Consider the following 24,657-nt stretch of genomic DNA (forward strand, 5'->3'; position numbering starts at 1 on the left):
AAGGTATGCAGTGTAAACCAATTTGTCACCAGGTTAAGGAGGCAGGGTCAAACAAACACAAACCAGTTAGGGTCTAGGGTTTGAAGACTGCCTATGTCTTTGATTATGGGTTCCATAATGATGTGCTCCTTGTCTTACAGATAAGGCTGGTGAGGATTACGAGTCTATCATTTCACAGATCAGTAGGGGGTTCCCCTTTGGGAAGGAGGATAACTAAGCATTTCTCCATACTTCTGGCATGACTGAGACTGAAGATTCATAATAATGAGTCAGCCAGATAATGTTTGGTGCTGACTAGAAGAGAACCTGACACACTGCTCCGGACCATGAAGGTAGTGATCCTATCTTTGAAGAGAGTACTTAGGACTTGCTTAAAAGTGATAAGGGGTGTGAAACAGGTATACTAATTTGCTGCAAAAAATTAGGCAAAAATAGGGAAGTAAAGTTTGAGGAGTGTTTACTCACTAAAATGTTTGCTATGTTCTCAGGGGTTGGTTATTATGTTATATTATTTTGCATTAACTCAGAGCATTGTTGGGTGTTACTTCTGAACTTCCTGACAGAACTAAAGAAGTCTTTGTGGTAATTCTTTGCACAAGTGGCAATTCTTAATTCGTAATTGATCTTGGTGGATTTAATTTTTTAATTTGTTGAACTTTGTGACTTTTTCTTTGGCTAATAGACTGTGGGTTATCAGTTTGTTAGGACTATGGTTCCACCAAATGGGCTTGTTCTCAAATTTGGTATTACATTTTTTTTCCTTTTGGGGACTGAAGCCTCAAAGCAAGCCAAAAGGTGGGCCTAGAACTTGTCTGTGAATAAGGTGATGTATGATGTAGGGTCATCGAGGTGAAGAAGGTGTTTGTATCTCATTAGGTCATCAGTTAGTTGGTGAAGATTTATTTTGGAGTTGTCTCTTAAGATGCAGGGGTTATGAGGTAGCTTGGGTCTTGCACTTAAGGTAAATGCTGCTGCATGGTGGTCAGATTTGACCAGTGATTTGGTAACTATAGGTGCTGAGCATAGGGGGCATAGAGTTTTAAAAATCACGTCCAATATTTTTGAGCCCCTTGTTGAGGTTCGTTGGTCTAAGGAGTAACATTAATAAAGTCTAGGAATTTTTGTGCATACTTGTTTGTGGTTATGTAGTTTCTCTAATTTATAGAGAGACAGAGAGAGTCAAATTTACCCACAAGGCTAGTGTTGGACATTATAGTGAAGGATGTCAGTTTGTTTAGCTGTACCCCATGGTTTGCTTGTGTCATTTAGGGGAACAATAGTTGGCAACAGTATGGAACTGGCTTAGTTTACCATCAGAAGGATGTGTTGGAGGTGTACGTCATTCTGTCCTGCATTATGAGTCTGGAGGTGAAATAGTATCTTAGAAACACAGATACCCCCCCCCCCCGCAACAGACACACCTTCCAATTAAGTGATGGGTCTGAAGGAGTGGTAGGCATTAAAACCCTGCACTGTGGGAGACCTTTCACTGTTTTGAAACCATGTTTCCCTAACTACAATATGTATTTTACAATATTAGAAATGCCTGTAAGAAGTGCAACTTTTTGTTAAGGCTTCTATCATTGAACAATGCTGCTTTGTTATTGTTTTGATTTTGACTGCCCAGGTAGGTAATTTGAAGAGACTAAGTTTATCTAAAAATGTGCTGTGAGGGAGGAAAAAGGTCTTGGTCAATATACAGAAGCCATGAAGACAGACATTCCCTATCAAAGTTGCCGAGGTTGTCAAGCATCTCATCTCAGGCTGATATATGTTGGATACCCTTTGAATGACACTAGTATTTCAGGAAATAATTAAAATCAATTACCTGGATGGGTGCATCTTTTTTTTCTATTGAGGCATCATTCTTAGTAATGAGAATGCTAGTTTCAAATCCATTTCAGAATCACATTCTGAGAGCTCCCTTATGTCACTCTATATATGAGTCAAGGAGGTGCATCTCAATTCATTCATGATCATGTCATGTGGGTACCTGGAGTGAAGGGACTTGAGAGCTGTAGTGACACTGCATATTCTGGAACCTAAGCGAAAGCTCACTGTCCCTTTGATGTTGGTCAGCCTAGTGAATGGAGCATATGTGAACCAAACAGTGGAGTCATCAATGACCAGGATGTTACCTGATGTACAAGCTTCATCCTGTTGCCTTAAGGGGTTCTACATCCTGGTGGCAGGGCATCTTTTTGGGTATGTGTTTGCTGTAGTGTCAGAATGAACTGGATATTGGTTTAGACTTGTTGCAACTGGGTAGCATGCAGGAAATTTATATGAAGGTTTAAGCTGATGCCTTGATTTAGGAGTTGTAGGAAGCATGCACAGAGATTTGTTAACTGCTTCAGTATAAGGCAGTTTTGTATTTCTTCTTACATTCCTCATCTATACCCTACTTTCAAAAACTAAAACCATGTACCCCGTCAGCCGATCTCCTACCAGCAGAATACCTGCAAGTTGCAGCAAAAGTTATTGCCTGTCCCATTTCCATACTTATTAATAGAGCCATTGCCGAAGGCTCTATCCCGTCTCTCTGGAAAATCTCACAGATAATCCCACTTCACAAGGGTGGTAACTGAAATGAGCTCTCTAACTTTCACCCCATAACTCTACTCCCTCCTCCAGCCAAAATTATGGAAAAAATGCATCCACCAAAAACTACTTGATCACCTTCGCCAAAATAACCAACTATCAGACTGTCAGCATGGTTTTAGGTCTTTTCATAGTAGTACTACTACTGCTCTCTGATCCTTCTCTGACTGCATTAACAAACATTGTAACAACAATAAGCTCTCCACTGCACTCTTTATTGACCTCTCTAAAGCCTTTGATATGGTCAACCATCAAATATTTCTTGACATACTAAAATCTCTCTCACTCAACCCACAGGCACTACAATGGTTCAAGTCCTACTTAGAAAACAGACAGCAGGCTGTCCTTTGGGACAATAACCTTTCCTCTCATCTTCCTATTACTCTTGGGGTCCCTCAAGGCTCCATCCTGGGACCTCTCCTCTTCTCTATATTCATTAACGATCTAAATACAAATATTCCGCAGGCCACCTGCATGCAATATGCAGATGACTCCACACTAGTGTGTACTGCTACTTCTTCAGCCGAGCTCCAATCCATCACCCAAACAATATTTAACTTAGTTGAAAAATGGTTTCTACAACATTGTCTCCTCCTAAATGCCATAAAAAACAAAATTACTGCTATTTACTCCAATTTTAAAATCATCCCCAATTGATCTTACAGTCACATCCAACAATGGTACTCTCATAGCTCCTGATCCAACCACCAAACTCCTAGGCATAATAATTGATCACAACCTTAACTTCGACTCACATATTAACACAACTATAAAAATAGTTAACAGAAAACTTGGCTCCCACTACAGGATAAAATCTTTCCTTACCCCTGAAGCCAGAACTACCATTGCCCACACCCATCTGATCTCTATCCTCCTCTATGTCTCTTCCATTTATACTAATCTTTCCAAAAGTAACCTTAATAAACTAGCAACCTCCTATAATAACATTGCCAAATTTGCCACCAGCTCCCCATTTAGAACCCACCATTGTCTAAATCTCAAACAGCTAGGATGGTTCGAACTGCATAACCAATTAAAATTTCAACAACTTACTATCACCCATAAGATACTCTATCATCCCAATGATACTCCTATTCTCAGTAGCCTAATTTCCCCTATAGAAATTTTACTACCCTTCGCTCAGCAAATAAAGCATTAGTAACCATCCAGAAGTCCTATAATAAACCTGGAGAGTCTCTTTTCTCGAACTCTGTGGGGAAAATCTGGAATAGACTTCCCAGCAATCTAGCATCACTTTCATCATTAGCACTTTTCAAAAAGCAACTAAAATTACTCCTTAAAACACAATGGCTATGCCCGTGTATTAATCCAGACTAACACTCCCTGCACAGTATTACTGTACTCCTCCCTCCCAAAACCCCTGAGTGGGATTAGTAAGCCTCCCTCACTCTGATTTCTAGCCTTCTCCTCGCTGAGAATTACCCCGAGTATATACATTGGAACTTTAACCCTGCTCTGGGCACATGTATTTCAACTTTGTATGTATGCCAGTCTTGTTTACTTGCGTGTATAACTTTGAACAATCTTAATAATTACCTTGAATCTTCCATTCTTTCCTAGTCTTCTACAGGTCAGTCTGTCAAACCCTATACCATATATATATATATATATATATATATATATATATATATATATATATATATATATATACCTCTAGTACTACTGTATTGCTGAACCTTGTAAATACATTTCTTTGTTAAATTTTATGATGTTAATCTCCTACAATATTATATTTAATGTTTTTACTGTTTTTATTGTTTAGTTTACTTTATGCCTGATTCATTAGCTAATTTGGAGCTTATCTCCCTGGGCCTCTACTGAAAATGGACATATATGCAGTTAGACTAGCCCGGTCAACAAATGTAAAATAAAAATAAAAAATAAAGTAAATATTTATAGTATGGTGGTGATGCACAGATATGGCTGGGGGTAAGATAGTGTTAAACGTACTCCATCATGCTTCTGGTTGAGAAATAGATACCACTAATTTACTTATGACCTTACACCTCTCACAGTCCTTTGGGTTAAGTAGGGTGTCCATACTCAGTGACCTGAGGCACTTCTTATACAACCTTAGGATACTGCATGGTACCATACCATACCACTAATTTACTTATGACCTTACACCTCTCACAGTCCTTTGGGTTAAGTAGGGTGTCCATACTCAGTGACCTGAGGCAGTTTTACCTGCCTTAGGTTACTGCATGGTATGAGGTAATATTCAGTGACCTGAGGCGCTTCTTACCTGCCTTAGGATAGTGCATGGTATGAGGTCATATTCAGTGACCTGAGGCACTTCTTACCTGCCTTAGGATAGTGCATGGTATGAGGTCATATTCAGTGAACTGAGGCAGTTCTTATACAACCTTAGGATACTGCATGGTATGAGGTCATATTCAGTGACCTGAGGCAGTTCTTATACAACCTTAGGATACTGCTTGGCATGTGGTCATATTCAGTGACCTGAGGCAGTTCTTATACAACCTTAGGATACTGCTTGGCATGAGGTTGTATTCAGTGACCTGAGGCAGTTCTTACCTGCCTTAGGATACTGCATGGTATGAGGTCATTTTCAGTGATGTGAGGCAGCTCTTACACAGCCTTAGGATACTGCTTGGTATGAGGTCATATTCAGTGACCTGAGGCAGTTCTTACCTGCCTTAGGATAGTGCATGGTATGAGGTCATATTCAGTGACCTGAGGCAGTTCTTATGCAACCTTAGGATACTGCTTGGCATGAGGTCATATTGAGTGACCTGAGGCAGTTCTTACCTGCCTTAGGATAGTGCATGGTATGAGGTCATATTCAGTGATGTGAGGCATTTCTTACACAGCCTTAGGATACTGCTTGGTATGAGGTCATATTCAGTGACCTGAGGCAGTTCTTACACAGCCTGTAGTAATTAGTCTAACTCTCTACAGATCAAATCACTACTTAAATCCAATGTGGCCAGTACACCAGGCCAAACAGATTAGTCAAAGCAGAAAATAAAATAAAATAAAATAAAATACTGATTTTCTCAAAGGAGAGAAAAAAATGCAGAAACTGTATCAGACAATCTAGAAAACAGCTCTAAATCACTGTATCAGTTAGGCAACTTAAGTGTAGGCACACACACAAAAGTACTTTCCTGGCTTTTTCCCAGGAGAGCCTAATATGTGCTAACAAGTTGTGCTTAGAGCACAGCCTCAAACTGAATACTAAGAAATGCAGCACTGTGTTCATTGGTAAACATAGGTAACACCTCCCCTTCCCCAGAATGAACTCTGTCATGAGGGAATTGAATGCTTTCATTAACCAAGAATTATCCTTTTACCACCAATATACCACTTTTGTTAGGAAATCCTTTTTCTATAGTCAAACAAATTAACAGGAGTATAACTTTTAGATCTAAAAAAGTCATCATCCCTCTCTACTCCTCCCTTATCAGGCCAATTATACAATATAATGCCTCCTTTGGTATGTATGTATGTATGTATGTATGTATGTATGCATGTATCTAATCACATGACCCAGCCCTTGTGACAGTAGTGTTTCCTTATTAAGACAATCAAGGACATGTCCACCATGAGTTTCCCTTACCACCTTAAAGTGCTCTCAGTATGTTCCTTGACCTATGAACTTTTGAGAGGTGACCTCTATTTAGCCTACAAAGTCTCAAAGGATCTGGCCCTATGCACCTTCCTTCAAATCCACAAACCTAACAACACTGTAGACACCCACGCTATGGATCTGAACTTCCACTGCAATATAAATAGCACCTGCTGGCATGACAGATATGTTTTAAAATCCAGCAGTTAGTCAAACTCCAGGTACATGAGGTGTAGGTCTTTGTAGTCCTATTAGACTGTGTTGGGTATTGTTCCTAAATTTTACGACACAGCTGAAAAAGCTTTATGGTTGTCTTTTACAAGCGTAGCAATTTTCATTTCTAACTTATCTTTAGGCAATTTGACTTTCCACCTAAGTTCTTTGTTTAACCATTTGAGTTTACTTCTAGATTATGAGGTATTCATTCAGTTGATTTCTCAGTACGAGGACTTTTTCCCTTTTGTTATATAGCTTGTTTAGTTTATAATAGTGTTCCACCATAATGCTTTACTCCTAAACTTAGCATTGTATTTGTGCGGCATAGGGGCCAATGTTTCGGTGCATGCATTAAAGTATGAATTGAAACTATCCTTGGCTGTGTTCTACATGAACTACAGAGTGAACTGGCACCTCACCTGTGTGCCCTGATCAGTCACAGCCTCACCACAGGCTTTTCCCTACTGAATAGTAACTGCTATAGTCATTCCTCTCCACAAAGGAGGAGCGACTACAGACCCTGGGAACTATTGCCCCATTAGCCTGATGAGTCTAATATGCAAAGCTATGGAATGCATCATCATGGACATTATAAACAAGGATATAGGGAATCTCCAAACTCTGGATCCGACACAGTCTGGTTTTGTGAAGGGTAGATCATGCCTGCTCAACTTGGTCGACTTCTTTGAGTCAGTCACCAGAGTTGTGGATGAAGGCAAGGTGGTTTATACAGCCTACCTTGATCTGGCCAAGGCCTTTGATACCATTCCTCACTCAGGAATCATAGAAAAACTCACTAAGGTAGGTATCAACCCCTATATCACTAGGTGGGTTGCAAACTGGCTCACAGATAGAACCCACAGTGTGAAAGTAGCTGACTCCAAGTCAGACTGCTGACCAGTCACGAGTGCAGTCCCACAGGGTTCAGTCCTGGGTTCTCTCCTCTCTGATATCTAGTTCTCAGAAGTCCAGTCCAACACGAAGGGACTCTGGCTGACAAAGTTTGCAGATGATTGCAAGTTGGGAGCCATTATTAACTCCCCAAGTGATGTTGACATCCTACAGAAAGACCTCACTGAGACCAACGACTGGTGTCAGAACCATGGCCTTAAGCTCAATGCCAAAAAAATGTATCATCATCCCCTTTGAGAAAAACCCAGTTCCCATGAACTACCACATTGATGGTAGTCCACTGAACACAGAACGCATTATAAGAGATCTGGGAACACAGGTTGACAGCAACCTCTCTTTTGACCACCACATTGCCACTGCGGTCAGAAAGTCCTTCTATGTGGCACATCTCATTACTAAGGGTTTTGCATCCAGGAAGAAAGAGGTCATTGTCTCCCTTTACTCTTCTCTCATTAGGCCAATCATCGAGTACAAGGCCCCATTTGGCATGTACCTCACTAGACACCTGCAACAACTGGAGAGGCCGCAAAAGTACCTCACAAAGAGGATCCTAGGCCTTAAATACTTGTCCTATATGGACAGACTCAAAAAACTCCAACTATTGTCTGTCTCATATCGCCTACTTAGAGGTGATCTCTGCTTGACTTACAAAGCTATGTCTGACCCAGCTCTGTTAGAAATGCTACATCTAAAGAAATCCCAATCCCTCCGCACCACACGCTCCAGACACCTCAACCTCATTATCACAATTAACAGAACATGGTGGAGGGACAGGTTCATAACCCAGAGACTGCCCATGCTATGGAATAGACTTCCCATACATGTCAAACAGAGCACCTCACTGGCCCTCTTCAAGAGAAATCTTGATGAGTGGATGGGAAATAGAAAATTCACCCTGGGATCACTCCAGTGGCTCTATTCAACAGTGGCACTGGAAATTAAGGTCGGGTGGCATGATGCCAGGGTAATCCTATGGGCTAGGCTTGTAAAGGCTCCAGTGTCATTAGCCTAGTACACACCTATGAACCTATCTGTAAATTCAGAAGTGTTTGGTATTGTGTCCTCAAAGAGAGGGAAGGAGTTTCAAAGAGAAGGAAGGAGTTTTTAAAATACATTAGGTCATTTGTAGTAAATATGTATTTAAATAACCGAAAAAACTGTAGGATTTGTGGGCAAGTTGACTATAGCCCTCATGGTAGAAACTACTGAACAGTGGGCAATAAGCAGACAAGGTGTATCTATGGGTGTTGAGCATAATGAACAGTGGGTAATAAGCAGACACGGTGTATCTATGGGTGTTGAGCATAATGAACAGTGGGCAATAAGCAGACACGGTGTATCTATGGGTGTTGAGCATAATGAACAGTGGGCAATAAGCAGACACGGTGTATCTATGGGTGTTGAGCATAATGAACAGTGGGCAATAAGTAGACACGGTGTATCTATGGGTGTTGAGCATAATGAACAGTGGTCAATAAGCAGACACGGTGTATCTATGGGTGTTGAGCATAATGAACAGTGGGTAATAAGCAGACACGGTGTATCTATGGGTGTTGAGTATAATGAACAGTGGGTAATAAGCAGACACGGTGTATCTATGGATGTTGAGCATAATGAACAGTGGATAATAAGCAGACACAGTGTATCTATGGGTGTTGAGCATAATGAACAGTGGGCAATAAGCAGACACGGTGTATCTATGGGTGTTGAGCATAATGAACAGTGGGTAATAAGCAGACACGGTGTATCTATGGGTGTTGAGCATAATGAACAGTGGGCAATAAGCAGACACGGTGTATCTATGGGTGTTGAGCATAATGAACAGTGGGTAATAAGCAGACACGGTGTATCTATGGGTGTTGAGCATAATGAACAGTGGGTAATAAGCAGACACGGTGTATCTATGGGTGTTGAGCATAATGAACAGTGGGTAATAAGCAGACACGGTGTATCTGTGGATGTTGAGCATAATGAACAGTGGGCAATAAGCAGACACGGTGTATCTATGGGTGTTGAGCATAATGAACAGTGGGTAATAAGCAGACACGGTGTATCTATGGGTGTTGAGCATAATGAACAGTGGGTAATAAGCAGACACGGTGTATCTATGGGTGTTGAGCATAATGAACAGTGGGTAATAAGCAGACACAGTGTATCTATGGGTGTTGAGCATAATGAACAGTGGGTGGGTAATAAGCAAACACGGTGTATCTATGGGTGTTGAGCATAATGAACAGTGGGTAATAAGCAGACACAGTGTATCTATGGGTGTTGAGCATAATGAACAGTGGGTAATAAGCAGACACAGTGTATCTATGGGTGTTGAGCATAATGAACAGTGGGTAATAAGCAGACACGGTGTATCTATGGGTGTTGAGCATAATGAACAGTGGGTAATAAGCAGACACGGTGTATCTATGGGTGTTGAGCATAATGAACAGTGGGCAATAAGCAGACACGGTGTATCTATGGGTGTTGAGCATAATGAACAGTGGGTAATAAGCAGACACAGTGTATCTATGGGTGTTGAGCATAATGAACAGTGGGTAATAAGCAGACACAGTGTATCTATGGGTGTTGAGCATAATGAACAGTGGGCAATAAGCAGACACGGTGTATCTATGGGTGTTGAGCATAATGAACAGTGGGTAATAAGCAGACACGGTGTATCTATGGGTGTTGAGCATAATGAACAGTGGGTAATAAGCAGACACGGTGTATCTATGGGTGTTGAGCATAATGAACAGTGGGTAATAAGCAGACACGGTGTATCTATGGGTGTTGAGCATAATGAACAGTGGGTAATAAGCAGACACGGTGTATCTATGGGTGTTGAGCATAATGAACAGTGGGTAATAAGCAGACACAGTGTATCTATGGGTGTTGAGCATAATGAACAGTGGGTAATAAGCAGACACAGTGTATCTATGGGTGTTGAGCATAATGAACAGTGGGCAATAAGCAAACATGGTGTATCTATGGGTGTTGAGCATAATGAACAGTGGGTAATAAGCAGACACGGTGTATCTATGGGTGTTGAGCATAATGAACAGTGGGTAATAAGCAGACACAGTGTATCTATGGGTGTTGAGCATAATGAACAGTGGGTAATAAGCAGACACGGTGTATCTATGGGTGTTGAGCATAATGAACAGTGGGTAATAAGCAGACACGGTGTATCTATGGGTGTTGAGCATAATGAACAGTGGGTAATAAGCAGACACGGTGTATCTATGGGTGTTGAGCATAATGAACAGTGGGTAATAAGCAGACACGGTGTATCTATGGGTGTTGAGCATAATGAACAGTGGGTAATAAGCAGACACGGTGTATCTATGGGTGTTGAGCATAATGAACAGTGGGTAATAAGCAGAACCACGGTGTATCTATGGGTGTTGAGCATAATGAACAGTGGGTAATAAGCAGACACGGTGTATCTATGGGTGTTGAGCATAATGAACAGTGGGTAATAAGCAGACACGGTGTATCTATGGGTGTTGAGCATAATGAACAGTGGGTAATAAGCAGACACGGTGTATCTATGGGTGTTGAGCATAATGAACAGTGGGTAATAAGCAGACACGGTGTATCTATGGGTGTTGAGCATAATGAACAGTGGGTAATAAGCAGACACGGTGTATCTATGGGTGTTGAGCATAATGAACAGTGGGTAATAAGCAGACACGGTGTATCTATGGGTGTTGAGCATAATGAACAGTGGGTAATAAGCAGACACGGTGTATCTATGGGTGTTGAGCATAATGAACAGTGGGTAATAAGCAGACACGGTGTATCTATGGGTGTTGAGCATAATGAACAGTGGGTAATAAGCAGACACGGTGTATCTATGGGTGTTGAGCATAATGAACAGTGGGTAATAAGCAGACACGGTGTATCTATGGGTGTTGAGCATAATGAACAGTGGGTAATAAGCAGACACGGTGTATCTATGGGTGTTGAGCATAATGAACAGTGGGTAATAAGCAGACACGGTGTATCTATAGGTGTTGAGCATAATGAACAGTGGGTAATAAGCAGACACTGTGTATCTATGGGTGTTGAGCATAATGAACAGTGGGTAATAAGCAGACACGGTGTATCTATGGGTGTTGAGCATAATGAACAGTGGGTAATAAGCAGACACGGTGTATCTATGGGTGTTCGGCATAATGAACAGTGGCTAATAAGCAGACACAGTGTATCTATGGGTGTTGAGCATAATGAACAGTGGGTAATAAGCAGACACGGTGTATCTATGGGTGTTGAGCATAATGAACAGTGGGTAATAAGCAGACACGGTGTATCTATGGGTGTTGAGCATAATGAACAGTGGGTAATAAGCAGACACAGTGTATCTATGGGTGTTGAGCATAATGAACAGTGGGCAATAAGCAGACACGGTGTATCTATGGGTGTTGAGCATAATGAACAGTGGGTAATAAGCAGACACAGTGTATCTATGGGTGTTGAGCATAATGAACAGTGGGTAATAAGCAGACACGGTGTATCTATGGGTGTTGAGCATAATGAACAGTGGGTAATAAGCAGACACGGTGTATCTATGGGTGTTGAGCATAATGAACAGTGGGTAATAAGCAGACACGGTGTATCTATGGGTGTTGAGCATAATGAACAGTGGGTAATAAGCAGACACAGTGTATCTATGGGTGTTGAGCATAATGAGCAGTGGGTAATAAGCAGACACGGTGTATCTATGGGTGTTGAGCATTATGAGCAGTGGGTAATAAGCAGACACGGTGTATCTATGGGTGTTGAGCATAATGAACAGTGGGTAATAAGCAGACACGGTGTATCTATGGGTGTTGAGCATAATGAACAGTGGGTAATAAGCAGACACGGTGTATCTATGGGTGTTGAGCATAATGAACAGTGGGTAATAAGCAGACACGGTGTATCTATGGGTGTTGAGCATAATGAACAGTGGGTAATAAGCAGACACGGTGTATCTATGGGTGTTGAGCATAATGAACAGTGGGTAATAAGCAGACACAGTGTATCTATGGGTGTTGAGCATAATGAACAGTGGGTAATAAGCAGACACGGTGTATCTATGGGTGTTGAGCATAATGAACAGTGGGTAATAAGCAGACACAGTGTATCTTTGGGTGTTGAGCATAATGAACAGTGGGTAATAAGCAGACACGGTGTATCTATGGGTGTTGAGCATAATGAACAGTGGGTAATAAGCAGACACGGTGTATCTATGGGTGTTGAGCATAATGAACAGTGGGTAATAAGCAGACACGGTGTATCTATAGGTGTTGAGCATAATGAACAGTGGGTAATAAGCAGACACTGTGCATCTATGGGTGTTGAGCATAATGAACAGTGGGTAATAAGCAGACACGGTGTATCTATGGGTGTTGAGCATAATGAACAGTGGGTAATAAGCAGACACAGTGTATCTATGGGTGTTGAGCATAATGAACAGTGAGTAATAAGCAGACACGGTGTATCTATGGGTGTTGAGCATAATGAACAGTGGGTAATAAGCAGACACGGTGTATCTATGGGTGTTGAGCATAATGAACAGTGGGTAATAAGCAGACACGGTGTATCTATGGGTGTTGAGCATAATGAACAGTGGGTAATAAGCAGACACGGTGTATCTATGGGTGTTGAGCATAATGAACAGTGGGTAATAAGCAGACACGGTGTATCTATGGGTGTTGAGCATAATGAACAGTGGGTAATAAGCAGACACGGTGTATCTATGGGTGTTGAGCATAATGAACAGTGGGTAATAAGCAGACACGGTGTATCTATAGGTGTTGAGCATAATGAACAGTGGGTAATAAGCAGACACGGTGTATCTATGGGTGTTGAGCATAATGAACAGTGGGTAATAAGCAGACACAGTGTATCTATGGGTGTTGAGCATAATGGAGATGTAGTTGTGAAAAGGAGATGCAGTATTTCTGAGCACCTAGCTGGGAAGTACAGTATCTGAGCAAAAGAGTTCACCTTGATAAGTGCTGACAATGCTTCTTAGATTTTATTTATTTATTTACATTTGATTACCGGATAGTGTCCGACTGGGCAAGTTGTCCATTTTCAGCAGAGACCCAAGGAGAAAAGCTCCCAAGCACAAGTTACAAAAGTAAGATAAAAAAATGCAAATTTTACAAATAAGTAAAAGTTACAAATGTTAATAAAATAAAACATGGTACTGATTTTACAAGACAAGGAAAAGTCAGAATGTACATCTGAATGCATTAGAGTTAAGATTACATGCAGATAAAACTTTTTTTTAAATGTAGGACTGAAAAAAAGACATCATTCACAGGCTAATCAGTCATAGTATAAGTGCAAGGAAATAACAGGCTAATAGAAGGCAGAATAGCAAGGTGGTGATAACCTAGCCAGCGGAAGCAGGAACATAACCAGTGATATTCTAGTAGGTGCCGTTTGTAGTTCTGAGTATCAGGAATGCATAGAATATGCAGTGAATTCCAAGCTTTGGATATAGAGTGGTTATATAGTGAAGTCCCATGAAAGGTATGAGATTTGCTAACTTTGAGCAGTAATTTATCTGCTGACCTCAGTGAGGTAAGATTAGTATAGGGTTGAACAAAGTCAGAAAGGGCTGGACGATGGTCTGGTGATTAGTATAGGGTTGAACAAAGTCAGATAGGGCTGGACGGTGGTCTGGTTTATGGATAACGGAGTAAGCAACCATTAACTGATTCAGAGTGAGTAAGTTAGGGGGTTCAATCCAGCTGAGATGTTGTAGAGCAGTACAATGGTGTGATCTATGTCTGAGGTTAGCAGCAAATTTAACAATTTATTATAGCAAGATTCAAGGTTAAGTCTGATTTAAGAAGGTTAGTGAATATTTGCGAACAGTAAAGTAGTGTAGATAGAAGATGAGTCCTGGCTGTAGTAAGTCTGGTGTGACTGGTCAGATATGGTTTAGGCCTATAAAGAGCACCAAGTTTTATATGGACATTTATGATTGTTAACGCTATGTGACTATCAAACTTCAGGCCATTGTCTAGAGTAACACCGAGAAATTTTGTTTGCTCTACGGGTTCAATTATTGTGCCATTGGAGGAACAGATAGAAAGAGGAGCTTGATGTTTTTATGGAGGATTTGGAAAAGACCATAAGCTTGATTTTGTTAGGATTTAAAATGAATTTATGGTCTAATAAGTATTTTTCAATACTATGCAGGGCATTCTGAGTTTTATTTTGGCGCTCATTAAGAGTGGGGGCGGAGCAGATAAGGGAAGAATCATCTGCATATTGAATGATAGAGGCGGGATCAGCTGCAGAACAAAGATCATTAGTAGAAATTATGAAGAGAAGTGGGCCAAGAATAGAACCTTGTGGGTCACCAACAGTAATGGGTAGTAAGGGGGAGGATTTATTATTCCAAAAGGTGCCTTGTTTATGGTTAGAGAGAGAACTATGAAACCAGCCTAAAGTTTCAGTGTTGAAACTGAATGTGGCAAGTTTGTTGAATAGTAATTGATGAGAGACAGTGTTAAAAGCTTTTGACATATCAAGGAAGGTGGCAGACACAAATTGTTTTTGTTTTTGAGGTGATTTACGGTATTGGTAGAACTTATTAGAGCCGTATTAGTAGTATGTTTGAGGTGAAAGCCATGCTGAGTGTCAGATAAAAGGTTGTTCTTAAGCAGGTAGTCTAATGTTTGTTTATGTAAACATTTTTCTAAGATTTTGGCTAGTGGGGAAAGAATGGCAATGGGTCTATAGTTGGAAAGAGCAGTGGAAAAACCTCCTTTGTGAAGGGGTATGACATGGCATATTTTCCAGTGAAGGGGGACATACTGTTCAGAAATTGAGCAGTTAATAAGTATAGATACAGGATAAGAGATGGATGAAGCAGATAGTTTCAGAAATTCACCTGGTAACTGATCTGCAGAAAGAGTGCAGGGTTTTATTTTACTAAGTTGATTTTGTATATAACTTGTTTGGATTGGTTTAATTGAGAAAGGAGGAGTGTTGAGACAAGAAGGGGGGTGTATGTATGGTGGTGAATTGTTGGTATTGTTAAGTAATGTGGTTATTGAGGTGATACAGTGGGTATTAAACTGAGCAGCTATACAATCTGTAGGGTGGTTTATTGTTGGGGTGGAGTGGTAGGTTTCCCAGGGTTAAGAAGGAGGTTAATTGTTTGCCAGAATCTTTGGGAGTTATTTTGGTATCTCAGTTAACATGTTTGAAAGTAGTTTTTTTTGTCGTGTCTAGTTTGCCTTTTGACTTGATTTCTGAGCTGTTGATAAGAGGAGCACTTTGTTTTGTTTTGGTGATAAAGAGTCCAGGCTTTGTCGCTTTGCCTAAGTATAAGAATAGTTTCTTTAGATAAATAAGGGAATTGTTTGCATTTTATCTGTAATGCTGTAAGTTTTATCTGTAATGGTGTATGCTCTCCATTTTAAGTTATTTTAAGTACACCTCATAGGGTGTTGCTGTCATACAGTGGGTTCTGTAGTTTGCTAGGATATGGTAAGAGATCTTATTTATACTAAGTAGGATGCAGAAAATCATTGTCTTGCTATATGACTTTTGAAGTGATGGGATTTCGGAGGAATATGGCCACACCACCACATGGGTTATGGGCATTCCCTTAGTTTAGCCTAAATGAATGGTAGGCACTGAAACCATTAGTGCAGGGTGTGTTATCGCTGCATTGCAACGCATTGAAGTGATGGTGCAGATATTGATATTTTCTAAGGTCTTGAAGGTTTGTAAAGAGTATAATTTCAAATCTAGGTGTCTAACATTGAGTAGTGCTACTTTTATACAGTTCTGATTTTGTCCAACTAAGTTGGTAGATAGAGGAGACCAATATTGGCTAAAAAAGTCACTATGCAGATGAAGAACACTCTAATTATTATGCAAAAAGCCCTGAGGAGAGATGCGAGCCATCCCTGGTAAAAGAGGTAGATCTGTCAATCATCACCTTCCAGGTGAAAGACACTGAACCCCTGCTGAATGACCTCAATAACAAAGCTAGATGAGGCAGTTATTTCACTGCCTTAGGGTGCCTGGTGCTAACAGGCTGTCAGCAGATGGTATAAGGGCAAAATGTGATCCCATAGTTACCTGAATCTGGTATATAATAATGAGCCAACTGCAATACTTATAAAATAGAAGTTCTGTGATTGACTGTTGCACCTCAGTAATACTGCAATCAAGTATCACAAGTTCAGGAATAATAAGTACAAGTGTAACAACTGTGATGAGCTACAATGAGACAAATCAGAAAGGTGACCTCAGTACCACAACACAAACATTGACTAGGTTAGCAAACCTGCCACAGTGACACAACAGGGGCATTGAATGGGCTAACAAACCTGCAACTATGACACAACAGGGGCATTGAATGGGCTAGCAAACTTGCCACAATGCCACAACAGGGGCATTGAATGGGCTAGAAAACCTGCCATGATGACACGACAGTAGCATGAATGGGCTAGCAAACCTGCCACGATGCCACAACAGGGGCATTAAATGGGCTAGCAAACCTACCATGATGACACAACAGTGGCATTGAATGGGCTAGCAAACCTTCCAGGATGTCACAACAAGGACATTGAGTAGGCTAGCAAACCTATCACAATGACTCAACTGGGGCATTGAATGGGCTAGCAGACCTGCCACAATGCCACAACAGGGTTATTGAGTAGGCTAGCAAACCTACCAGGATGACACAACAGGGGCACTGAACAGGCTAGCAAACCTGCCATGATGCCACAACAGGGGCATTGAAAGGGCTAGCGAATCTGCCAAGATGACATAACAGGGGCACTGAATGGGCTAACAAGCCTGCCACAATAACACAACAGGGGCATTGTGCAGGCTAGCAAACCTACCAGGATGACACACCAGGGGCACTGAATAGGCTAGCAAACCTGCCACAATGCCACAACAGGAGCATTGAAAGGGCTAGTAAACCTGGCACGATGACACATCAGGGGCACTGAATGGGCAACAAACCTGCCACAATGCCACATCCACAGAGTACACAGCTGTAGTGACCTGAATCATCTATTGGGCTCAGATGCTGCAAAAGCAAAGTGTAGAGATAGAGTGAAGTGAAATAGCAAACTCGGTTGGATGCTACAAGAGCCTACTATAAAAGTGCAGATAACCAAACTGATAATTTAACTCATATGTCATAACGGCAGATCATTCAAGTACAGGGGTCTGCTGCAATGATAGCCTCCCAGTAGTATATCCTTTTTTGTTGTAACTAAGATGATTTCACTGCTAGCTGTGATCATCACTCGTGCTGCAGCAGCGTTTGTTCTGTGAGCTGTTTCTTTATCATTAACCATTGTTACCAAATCTATCTGTTCTGTTTTGTTTCCATATTATTTGTTTTTTAGTGCATTGCATGCCACTTCTGTCACTTTTGCTTTTTTTACGTAACAAGCCATAGATAGAATTATACATTTTGGGTTATTCTACTCACCGTAAATGTTTGTAGCATTTTTTTTGAAAGAGGATGATACAGAGTCCGTATATCAAAAGGGCTAACCTATTCCTCTGTCGTGATGGAGACTGCCACCTCATGGCCATTGTGTATTATATCTTTAAATTTCTAAACTTTCAATTTTTAATATGCCTTATTAACATTTTTACTTCAAAGGCAACATAACAGCAAAAACATAAAGAAAGAAAAAAAAAAGAACTTGAGTATAACAGTTATGCTAGGTGCTGGTGCATTCATTCCTCTCAGTCTTCAGATAAGGAAGTCGGGACTATAACATCAGGGACATGGATACAATTAGAGACAGCGAAATGGCATAAAATATGCACATTCATTTCAACTCATTAATGCTTCTAGCAGCAATTACACAAAGATAGAACATTAATGACAGGGATCGTGCTAAAAGATGATTTTTAGCTAGCTAGCTAGACACTTAGATACATACCACAATATACAAATTTTAAGATTTCAGTTTGGTTTGTGAAGTGATTTTAGTTTTGACCTCCTCATTCAGACCTCTGTTCTCCTCAACAGGTACATGTCAACTCATCATCACCAGTTTCGGTGAATGAATATAGATCAACAGATTTTTTTTTTTTTTTTACATTTGTTGACCGGGATAGTCCGACTGGATACATGTCCATTTTCAGTGGAGGCCCGGGGAGAAAAGCTCCACAGGGGGTTACATATACAATCATTACAATGTACATATAGATCAGGAGTCATCAAAACATTATACAAATATAGTACATTTTACAATCTAGTTAAATTTATACAAATGTAACACTTTTTATAGTCCAGATTAATTTATACAGTCTAACAATCTTCCAAATTGGCATACCACAGATAATCTGAGTACCACTTACAGAGATAGAAGTAGTACACCAGTATGCATAAATATTAGTCAGGCTTGGGGCAGGGACATATCCATTGAGACATGAAATGCTCCTTGAGAGCTTTTTTAAATTGAGATAGGGTGGTATCTAGGGTAATGCTGGCAGGAAGGGAATTCCAAATTTTGCCAAAAGAGTTGGCAAAGAGGGAGTCACCAGCTGAGTTGTTGGATTTGATGGTTTGCACTAATAGTCTATTAGATGACTGGAGTGATCTGGAGTTGGAGTGGGGATAGATGATGTTTTTCAGGGCAGGTGTATTATCTGGTTGGTTAAGTGCTTTGTGAGCCACAATGAGTTTATTATATTGAATCTGCCTGGGAAGCTCTAGCCATCCGAGACAGTTTAGATTTTTACAATGATGTGTTCTGTAGGGTAGACCAGTTGCAAATCTTGCTATGTTGTTATAGCAGATTGAGAGTTTGTTAAAATCCGTTTTGTTTAGGCTGGCAAGTAAAGGGGAAGTGTAGTAGAGTGTAAAGAGTAGGTGGGAGCGGGCAATGGAAGTCCCTGCATGTGGGGTAAGGAATGGCTTTATCCTATATAGTGAGCCCAGTTTACTGTTAATTGTTTTGATTGTTTTGTTGACGTGCACATCAAACTTAAGATTGTTCTCTATAATAACTCCTAGCAGTTTTGTACGGGCATCTGGAGAGATTATGGTACCATTATTAGCCTTATGGAGAGAGATAACACCGTAGATCTTTGCATGGGGGTGAAAAGTAGGAGCTTTGTTTTATTAGGATTTAGTATCAGACAGCAGGCTAGATTGAAAGTACTCTGAGTTATTGATAGCAGCTCTGTTTGCAAGGTGCCAGTGTGGATCAATGTTGAGTTGTCTGCATACTGAATGCAGATGGCTTCAGGGATGACTTTGTGGAGGTCATTGATAAAAATGGAAAACAGAAGTGGTCCCAAGATAGACCCCTGTGGGACAGCTAGCATGTTAGGTAGGAGGTTTGAGAGTTTGTTCTGCCATAGGACAGATTGTTGTCTATTGTTCAGGTAGGATTCAAACCATCGGAGAGAGTGATTGACTAGGGACATTGTTGCCAGGGTGTTGATGAGAAGATGGTGGTTAACCATATCAAAAGCCTTGGACAGGTCCAAGAAAAGGGCTGAAGATAACTTGTTATTGTTCCTGTTATAGTTTATAGCATTAGAGAAGGTGAGAACAGCTGTGGTGGTACTATGATATGGCCTGAAGCCATGCTGGGAGTTAGCCAGTAGGTTGTTTTGGGTTAGAAAGTACAGGATTTGTTTATAGACGTATGTTTCCAATATTTTTGCCAGAGGTGATAAGATGGCTATGGGTCTATAATTGGATAACTCCGTAGAGTTACCATCTTTATGGAGGGGAATGACATGAGATATTTTGCAGATAGAGGGGACTGAGGCTTCTGATATGGACCGATTAATTGGAATGGAAATGGGGTACGCTATGGTATCAGCAGCTTTTTGCAAATACTCAGCTGGGAGAAGGTTTGCAGCTAGGGTAGTAGGTTTTAATTTTTTTGAGTAGTGAATGAATGAAGGATGTAGAGACTGGATGAAAGCTAAAGCTGGGAGAGCTATCCAGTGGGTTAGAGGGGTTAAGGGGTATTTGGCTGGTTTCAGTAAACAAATTAGTAAAGGTGTTAGCAACATCCATTGGTAGTTTATCAGTAGAGGCTGAGGAAGGTGGAGTGGTGGTTTGACCTGGGTGGAGTAATTTATGTATCCCTGCCCGAATTTTGGGGGATTATTTTGGTTCCTTTTTTGGAGATGGAGGTAGTAGTTTTTTTGTCTAATAGAATAGCTTGTTTTGTCTCATTTCTTAGTTGTCTAAATTTGGTTTCATTTACAGGTCTTTTGTAGTATGCTATGTTGCCCATGCCTTATTTCTGACTATGATTTTTGTTTTAGTTTCTTTAGAGAGCCACAGGACAGCTTTTGTTTTTACTCTTGTGGAACGAGCGGGAGCATGAGACTTGAGGATGGTGAGGAATTTCATGTTGAAGTGAGAGACAGCTTCGTCTAGGGGAAGGTGCATTAGGGCAGACCAGTTGCATGCTTTAAGTTTGTCCTGAAACCTACTAGGATTGAAGCTTTTACTATTTCTTATTGTTCTGTAGTGGGCTGTTGTCAGTAATTAGATTTGTGCTTGCAGATAAAGGTAAGAAAGTGGTCACTGAGGTCATCAGGGATGTCCCCCGAAGAATACATTTGGGGGTAGCTATTGATTAGTATCCAGTCCAGTATACTATCTTTTTGGTTAAGTTTTCCTATCCTGGTTGGGGTGGATATAACCTGTGTGAATCCGTACAGGTTTACATGGGTGGTAGGAGATTGAGAGCAACAAGTGTTCCAGTGTTCCAGTCGATGTTAAGGTCTCCTAGTACAATGGTCAGATCAAGAACCATTTGCCAAAACTAATTCCTTCAAATCTTGAAGACATACTTTGGGGGGGGGTCACCCCTTGAACACATACACTAACACACACGCACATATATATATATACTACATCCAAGGTCGCACAATGGTGAAGAAAGATGAAAACTCCACTGATCGTGGCAAAATTAGTTTTGGTGAACAGCTGTCCATCTATTTGCCTTCACTGAAACTACACTTGACTTGACATGAATCCCTCTTCAGCCACCCCTCCTAGATAACCGAACTGACAAGAACCTGTCCTCAGCCACCCTTCCTAGATAACCAAACGAACAAGGACCTCTCCTGAGCCACCCATCCTCGATAACCGAACCAACAAGAACCTGTCCTCAGCCACTCCTCCTAGATAACCGAACTGACAAGAACCCCTCCTCAGCCACCCCTCCTAGATACTCAAAGCTGTTAAACTGTTCCACTATTTTCTCTTATATCTCAGTTTTCATCTTCTGTTTACTCACATTTTTTGTCAAAACAAACTGTCTAGTCTTTGCTCAGTTTCTTCCCATGTGCCTTCAGTTTTTCATTCCACTCCCTAATCATTTTCTGAAGATTGTGTTCAGAGTCTGTTTTGTAATGCCACAGTATCTCCATGACATAGTACATCCAACATACCTGCTTTGTTAATATAGTCCAGTGCCAGCATGACCAGCAGTGAGCTTGGAGCTGAACCCTGATACACCCCTGCTCCCACTGGGAACCCCTCTGTGTGTCTCTACACTGTTTGCACTTGCATCACTGGGTCCATAACTTGCACTAATTCTTCCAATGCTTCCAGAACCGGAGCAGCCACATCCTTTGTGTATCAGTAATGGGCTAAAAATGGCTTGGCCAGTTCCACTGTCACAAATAGGTATGCCCAGGAATTGAACATTTTTGGCCAATACCCTGGTTAAAAGCCAATAAAGCAAACAGTAATTTTATTATCCTCTATATCTTTGCTCTGATCCAGGCATGGATAGTAACATAGCCACCAACAATATTTTTTCCATATTCTTTTGATATTTTGGCCCCAAGACATATTTTACTCTGCATGCTGCCTTATTTGGTCACAGGTCATTTTTTTCAGACCAGCTCTGGATCCATACAGTATTTGTTTATGAATTCCAAGATGTGATCCCAAGAAGTAAATGGAAAGCTGAGTTCAGCAAATAGGCAAAGAGTGGTGCAGACCCCGAGCAGGAGCTTCATAAGATGCTGGGAAACTGGAGGTCTCTGAATATGCACCTGGAAAGGGAAACTAGTGTTAAACACTATCCTAGCATCACCAAGAATGATGATGATGCATTCCTACCATCACCAAGAATGATGATGATGCATTCCTACCATCACCAAGAATGATGATGATGCATTCCTACCATCACCAAGAATGATGATGATGCATTCCTACCATCACCAAGAATGATGATGATGCATTCCTACCATCACCAAGAATGATGATGATGCATTCCTAGCATCACCAAGAATGATGATGATGCATTAAAACAAAAGATAATCAGCTGTAATTATCAGTTTAACTACTTGTGTCATTCTAGGGGGGTCCAGTATTTATCAGCCGGGGATGAGATGGTGGACAATCCTGGCTGCTTTGCTAGGGATGGCCTGCATTTCCCTCTCTCTCGTCAAGGCTTTGGAATATTGGCTAACACTTTTTCTTCCATCATAGTACTTTTTTTTAGGCAAAGCCAGTCTCCTCAAATCACGCACATAGCCAATCACAATCTTATTAAAGTAGCACTGATCAATGCTAGAGGTTTAAACAAAAAGTTCTATTCTTTGCAGGTACTTTTAACCCTGGAAAATATAGACATATTTGTAGTTACAGAAACATAGTTTTAGAACAGTGAAAGCACCCCCACAGAACTAGGTTTAATACCTTCCAATCTTTCAGACCCAACACAGAACTGGACATTGCATCTAGTGGAGGCATATCTGTGTTGTTAAAAAACATTTCCTTTCCAGACTTGCAATGCAAGAGAATGACCTAGAACTCCTCTGTGTTCTTCTTACAATAAACAAAACTCAGTACCAAACAGTACCAACTACAGCAGCCCTTTTAAGACACTGGCAGACTGTGAGGCATATCTTAATAAATTGACCCTCACCATGGAACTAAACACTATCCTCTTGGGTGACTTCCATTACCCTTCCATTAACTGGGGAATCTACACTACCACAGACAAATATATACAATGATTCCTGGATTTCATTAACTAAATCCCAATGAGGGTTCTCAAAGGTATTAGACCTTGTTCTCACAAACATAGCCCCCACTATGATCAGACCCCAGAGTTGTCTAATCACTGCTAAAATATGACCATGGTGCAGTAACATTTATTCTTGGTGTGAGACATGAGTCACTTTGAAACCCCTCCATCTTCAAAGATTACTTCAAGGCACATCTACTCCAGATCACTGATGATCTAATGAAATTCATACATTCTTCTCACATAGATACCCCTGTTTCACACACTGCAATTTTCACAGATAAATTATATGCCAATCTTTAAGGTAGCATTGAGGCCTCTGTCCCCAAAAGACAAATATTGTGCCAAATTTAAGAACAAATCCTTTTGGTGTAACCCCAGTATGAACGATACAATAAGAGCAAGAAGTTTCCAAGCAGTAAATGCAAACTTACCAATGTCCCTTTACACTATCAAGTCAACAGCAATGCTCTAAGTACCTACAAAGCGGTAAGGGATCTGGGATCACAAGTTGACTGCAACCTTAACTTTGACCACCATATGTCTACTGTAGTAAGGACGTCTTTCTACATCGCAGACTTAATTAGCAAAGGCATTGCCTCTTGAGCAAAGGAAGTTATAACCCCTTTATATACCAGTCACTAATAAGGATCATAGGTTCATAGGTTCATAGGTAGGTACTAGGCTATTGGCTCTAAGGCCTATATAAGCTTAGCCAAATGGTACCCTGGCTTTTGCCACCCAAGAAAATTATTTTCCTGTGCCCCTGTCAAGCAGAGCCACAGAAGTGATCCCCAGGGTGAATTTCCTATCTCCCATCCAATCAAGATTTTTCTTGAAGAGTGCTAATGAGGATCTTTGTTTGATATAGATAGATAGTTTGTTCCAGAGTATGGGAAGTCTCTGGGACAGGAATCCATCCTTCCAGTATGTTCTGTTTATTGTGGTGACAAGGTTTAGGTCCCTAGAGTGTGTAGCTCGGAGGGATTGGGATTTCTTTAAGTGGAGCATGTCCAACAGCTCTGGGTTTGACATAGCTTTGTATCTTAGGAAGAGATCGCCTCTGAGTAGGTGATATGTGACAGAGTAAAGTTGGAGTTTTTTGAGATGGTCTGCGTCGGGCATCTGTTTGAGGCCATTAATCCTCTTTGTGAGGTATTTCTGTGGCGTTTCCAGTTGTAGATGTCTTGTGAGGTACATACCAAAAGGGGCATTGTACTCTATAATGGGTCTAATGAGTGATGAGTAGAGGGGAACAATGATCTCTTTTTTCCTGGATGAGAAACCTTTTGTGATGAGGTGTGC

Source organism: Protopterus annectens, chromosome 10.part0 (assembly GCF_019279795.1).
Source record: "Protopterus annectens isolate FY-2018-M chromosome 10.part0, PAN1.0, whole genome shotgun sequence".
In the NCBI taxonomy this organism is placed as follows: Eukaryota; Metazoa; Chordata; order Ceratodontiformes; family Protopteridae; genus Protopterus; species Protopterus annectens.